The 6,082-nt window shown below is 46.1% G+C and overlaps 1 pseudogene; it reads right to left on the bottom strand.

Annotated features, from left to right (window-relative positions):
• Positions 1-1,467: 1,467 nt before the first annotated feature.
• On the bottom strand, positions 1,468-2,285 carry LOC116897963 (annotated as a pseudogene).
• Positions 2,286-6,082: the final 3,797 nt, after the last annotated feature.

Here is a 6,082-nt window from a genome sequence, read left to right as displayed (position 1 = left end):
TCTAATTCAACACGTGCCTTTTCAATTTCATTTTTTTCTTGTGAATTTGAGTGATGAGGAGATAACTCTCGGGATGCACCTCCCAGAAGCCAAATCTCTCAGTTAAGTGAGACCACTTTATAAGTGAGCCCAGTTTAATGCGCCTGTTATCAGATGCTTCAAACAGAAAAGCCAATTAAAGTAATTTAAACAATGGCTTAGTTTTTAATTCAAATCACTAAGTAACAGCAAAGCTTTTGAATACTCATTCAATGAAGCTCATGTCATTTGTTGTTTTTGAAAATGCAAGGTGTGAATGTAAATTCAGTTAAATTTCCAGCACAGCTGATACAATCTTTTGTTTTTCAAATGAGAGCACAAAAATAAATGGGGAAGCCAAAGTGCATTAAGGGAACACGTGTGATTATTGAGTTGACTGTGGGCCAATGTGACTTCAACTAAAGTAAAAACCTGCTGATACTAGAATTTACAAAGGTGCTTTACATCTTCCACTCTGGTAGCCATTCACTGACTTAATGGGGCAGGGTGTGTTCTCCTTTTTTGGCCCACCTCAGAGTTCAGGTCTATACAGAAGTTTGCTAACTCTAAATAGCTTGCAGTGATGCTAGGGTGTGTGTGTGTGTGTGTGTGTGTGTGTGTGTGTGTGTGTGTGTGTGTGTGTGTGTGTGTATGCACATGCTTGCATGTGGGTATGCATGTGTATATGTGCATGTACACATATTGCAATCCGGTCCTCCAAATTTGAATTGTATTTTGTTCCCAAGCACTTAGGAATTTTTCATCCATCAGCAGACAGCCAAAAACTTCTTCTTTTAAAGCCTTTAGCAAATTATCACAATTATTGAAAACACGATTATGCACAAGAAGACTATTTAAATTTGTCAGTACCAAAGAAGAGGAGAACCCAGCAATTTAAGTGACTCCATCCCGGAGTAGGAGGAGCTTCAGAATGCAAATTGCTTTTTGGAAGAGCTGGATCTGTGGGCCAAGTGTTTCACAGAGCTTGTATTTAATTGACTCCACGTATAGTAGGTATTAGGATGCAATGAGATTTAAGAAGCTTATGGTTTTTAAACTTAAATTTGACAAAGCATTGAAAAGTTCATTTAATAATTTGCCTTAGCATGATACCGTTAGAGGAGCTCTCTCCTCTGGGACACAGAACCTGCGAAAATATCTGGATGAATTATTAACACTTTCCTAACAACGACAAGCAAAGCCTTCCCTCATCTCTATAGAACTGACTGGATCAAATCCACTGGACACACTTTTGTTCCTTGATATGCCTCAGTCTTTAGAAAAAATGCCATTCAGCCATCAGCAGATTCAAATCATCAGCCAAGAAATGACTTCTTTTTTTTATTATTTATTAGGTTTGAGCCAGGGGAGGTGACACCATTTTTCCAGACTTCAAAGGAGGCTGCTCTAAAACAGGTCACCTGACCATCTTAAACAGCAATAAAATAGTAAAATAGAAACCTTTATTTAGAATTAAAGCCACCACTTGAGTGTGACAAACACAGCATTCAGCTCGAAGAAGCACCCCGCTAATGGAGTGAGCGTTTATTCTGCACAATCATGACATGTGGACAAACCCTGGAGAGGGTGCAGGGACACTGGGCAGGGCTGGCACGGAGTCCTCCTCACCCGGGTCCTCTCTCTCCAGCGTGTAGACCATGAAGCAAGCGTCGGGTCTCTTGGGGACGAGGGGATGCCCGGGTCTCACAATCTCAAAGCCAAGAAAGCTGTCAGAATAGGCGGGCTCTGTCCTCACGGTTCTTGGGGAAGCAGATGAAAACGTGGTCGGCCCGGAGCTACTCCTCTACGAAGTCTAGGAGAGCTGCAAAACTGTCCTTGCTGCCTTCGGGCAGAGGCCCAGCTGGGAGCTCGATGTAGAGGCCACCACCATTCCACACCGCCCTCCAGGTGACCTGCTTGGCCTCCTTGAGCATGGACTGGATGCTCAGGACCCTGGTCTTGTCGTTAGACGGGCGCCTCCTCTGTCACATTCAGCCGCTCGTAGGAGTACAGGATGCTAGCTGAAAGACTGTGATCCCGCTGACTGTTCCCTCGCCCACCTGGGCTCTTCAGGGCTGGGTGAGGGACATCAGGAGCACCACCGAGGCCCTGGACCCAGGTTACTACAGCAATGAAGGGCAACCCTAGAACTCACGCTGCTTCAGCGGCTGTGCTGACTAAGCCTGCATGGCTCTGTGTTTGTCCCCTTCCTTCTCTCTGGCAAGGCAGTGGCTGTTGAGGAACCGCTGCTGGGAGGATTTCACCATCCAGCCACTGGGGTCCAAAACCAGCAAAAACCTCCGCTGCACTTCCCGCACCGCCAGCGCTGCTCGCCAAGAAATGCCTTCTTAAAGAAGAGTCTAGGGAGATTCAGGATCATGTGAAAGCAGTAAAGAAGTTGGGTAGGGTGGTACACACTGTATTTCCAGCTCTTGAGAAGCAGAGGCAGGAGGATCATGTGTTGAAGGCCTGCCAGTTCTACAGAGCAAGATCTATCACCAAGTAAAAGAAAACAAACAAGTCAAAACCATGAGTGCTATCAAAAGGACTGTATTAGGGGCTGGAGAGATGTCTCATTGGTTAAGGACACTTGTTCTCATAGAGGACAGAGATTCAGTTCTTAGCACCAACATATGAGCTCACATCTGAGCTATATCAAGATATGAGTTATATCATCTATAACTCCTGCCTCAGGAGATGAGATGCCCCCTTCTGACCTCTGAGAGCACTCCACAGATATGGTACACATACATACATACAGGCAAGCATTCAGACATATAGCATTTTTAAGAATTAAAAGATAAAGCCCAATACGAGGAATACTGCCTACGTGCTGCTAGAATGAAGAAAAACTAAAAACCTAATTAAAGAATGTAAATATTCAAATTGCTATTTAGCTTATAGTCACTTCTTAGTGTCCAGATGATCGATGCAAAGACAATATTTGGGTTTTGTTTTAATGACAGAAAATGCTATTTTTTTTATTTCTTTAGAAAGTATTTTTGTCTTCCTGTCAATATATATTTTATTTTAGCTGGGGTGGATGCTCAGTGGGCAAGAGGACTTCCTCAACAAAAATATAAGGACACAAGTTCAAATCCTTCTTATTCACATAAAGAACTGGGCATGGTTGAGTATGCCTATAACCACAGTGCTATGGGGCACTGGAGAAAGAAACACTGCTGAGGGCTGCTGGCTGCTAGATTAGCTCCTGGTCTCGTGAAAGACCCTGTCTCAAAGGAATAGGGTAGAAGGTAATAAAACAGGACACCCGAAGTTTTCCTCTGACCTCAGGGAGCACAGGAGGGTATATAACCACTGCACAATCACATAACAAAGGGCTTAACACACACACACACACACACACACACACACACACACACACACAAGGGCTGTATAGACAGATGGCTCAGTGGTTTAAGAGTACTGACCGTTCTTTCAGAGGATTCAGGTTCAATTCCCACCACCATGGCAGCTCACAACTTTCTGTAACTCCAATCTCGGGGGGACCTATTGGCCTCTGTGGGCATTGCATGCACATGGTACGTAGACCTGCATGCAGATGAAATGCCCATATGCATAAAAATAATAAAATTTAATAGCAAGGTAGTGGTGGCTCAGGAGGCAGAGACAGGCAGATCTCTGAGTTTGAGCTCAGCCTTGATATACAGAGTGGGTTCCAGGACAGCCAACATTACACAGAGAAACCCTGTCTCAAAAAAATTAATAATATATAAATAATCATTTCTAAACAACATGCTGTATATCATAGTACATCCCCCTTACCCATGTATGCCACGACTTGTTAAAGAACATGGATTTTTCTCCAGCTTTATGTCCACAGTGCTGTGAGGCACTGGAGAGAGAGACACTGCTGAGGGTTGATGACTGTCAGATAAGCTCCAGGTCTAGTGAGTGCCCCTGTCTCAGAGGAATAGGGTTTGTATCCAATAAAATGGATCCGCTTTCAGCACACGACCTTCTGACTGGGGTGATTGTTCAGTTTTGCAATGGTGACCATCACCAGTTTCACTCCGTGTACAAGTCATGCGTTCAATGCTGCACCTGAGAATCTAGAGTTACAGATAGCTGTGAGTCACCTCAGAGGTGCTGGGGATGGAACCAGGGTCCTCTAAAAGAACAGCCAGTGCTTTTAACCACCGAGCCATCTCTCTAGCCCCACCTCCATGAAGGGTTGTGCTTTAATATACACAACCCACCTCAAGTCCACGCCACTCGGAATCCAGAGCTAAGCACTTGCTGCTTTGTTCCTGAATCTTTATTCTGTTCTATGCATTTTGTCTTTCTGTCCTGTGCCCAGTAGGACTCACAGGCAAGAGAAGCATTGATGGTGCCCATGGAAGGTGGTGGGAGGAAAGAAGTTTCTATGTGTGTCCATTCAGTATGTCTATACGCATGTGTGTATGTATAAGTCTATTTTTAAAACCTTGCCTATGAGGCTGCAGAGAGGCTCAGAGGCTTAGAGCACTAGCTGCACTTCCAGAAGACCCAGGTTCAATTCCCAGTATCCACATGGCAGCTCACACGTGTTTGTAGCTCCAGTTCTAGGGGATCCTATGCTCTCACACAGACAAACATGCAGACAAAACACCAATGCACATAAATAAATAAATATCTTACCTTCATACCCAACCCTGTATCCTCCTCTTCCCTTTCACTACTCTTATCGCCCCCGACCCACTCTCCACTTGCCCCACAGTAGCAAGCAGTGTCAGATGAGATTGTTGGCTACTTTGCCCACTGACAGGAGACTCACTCTGCAGCTTTAGGCTCAGGAGGGAATAAATCCATTCCTCTCAGCAAATGGGCTGAGCAGCCAGGAGAAGCCAACAAGGCTCTGACATGGGCCAGGATGTGGACACTGCCCTGGTCATGAGGTCATTTCAAAAGCACAGTTCTGCTGCGGAGGCAGGTGTCAAGGACACCACCTTGAACAGAGAGTTCAGCCACCAATAAGAGCAGCACAGCAGCTGAATGGAGACCCAGAGTCCCACCCTGCCTTGCCTCTTGAGCATGTGGGACATCCCACAGGGTGACTCCCCACTGAGCCTCTCTAGTCTTCCCTTTTGGAGTCATAAAAGTTGACAGGTGCCGCAGCCTATATTGTTTTCTGCAATTTGGGGGGGCTGACCCTCTGTGTCTGCCCTCTTTCCCATCATATGACAGAAGGCCCAGGGCCCAGGTCACATGTTCTTCTGAGGAAATGACTGTGGAGTCCTCAGGCTATGAGAGGGGCCCTATTATGGACACAACCACATCACAGGAAGCAGAGGGGCCACGGTGTGATGGATCTGAGTGGGTCATGCTCACCAGGTGAACTCTGTTTGTGCACTGAGGCTGCTGTTGACATCAAGAAAGAAGATGGATCGTCCCAAAGCCCCTGGAGAACAGGGGTCTACGGTGAGGGCAGGTTCATAGTAAACGAATGAATGGATGAACAATGAAGAGAAGGGGAGAGGAGAGGAGAGGAGAGGAGAGAAGAGAAGAGAAGAGAAGAGAAGAGAAGAGAAGAGAAGAGAAGAGAAGAGAGGAGAAGAGAAGAGAGAAGAGAAGAGAAGAGGAGAGGAGAGGAGGAAAGGAGAAAGGATTTGGCTGCCCAAAGAGAGCTGTGTTCCTAGCACGTGGCTGAGTGCTGAGAGCTGAGCAAGCAGAAAAGCAGGTACTGGTGAGCTTGACATCAAACAGACCTGTAATATGACACAGAAGCAAGCTGGACCACTTTAAAAGGACATTCTCCCAGCATTTAGTGACAGCATGCATGTGCTCCGGGATCCTCCCAACAACACACACACACACACACACACACACACACACACACACACACACACACACTGAGCTCCTCAGAGTAAGGCAGTTCCTCCACCAAAACACTCAGGCTGGGAGAACTTGCTGCCTCTGCCAAGTAGAGCCAAGCAGCTGCTGGAGGAAATAGGTTTTGAAGACCACTACTACCAAAAGTTTGACCTGTCTCAAAAGACGCCAGGGAGAACTACCAGTGACAGCTGTAGGTGTGGCCTCCAGCGAGATACAGCACTTCACAGAT

The sequence above is a fragment of the Rattus rattus genome, chromosome 4 (genome assembly GCF_011064425.1).
Source record: "Rattus rattus isolate New Zealand chromosome 4, Rrattus_CSIRO_v1, whole genome shotgun sequence".
NCBI classification, from domain to species: Eukaryota; Metazoa; Chordata; class Mammalia; order Rodentia; family Muridae; genus Rattus; species Rattus rattus.
The sequence above is the reverse complement of the archived record's forward strand: the minus strand, read 5'-3'. Positions and strand labels throughout refer to the sequence as shown.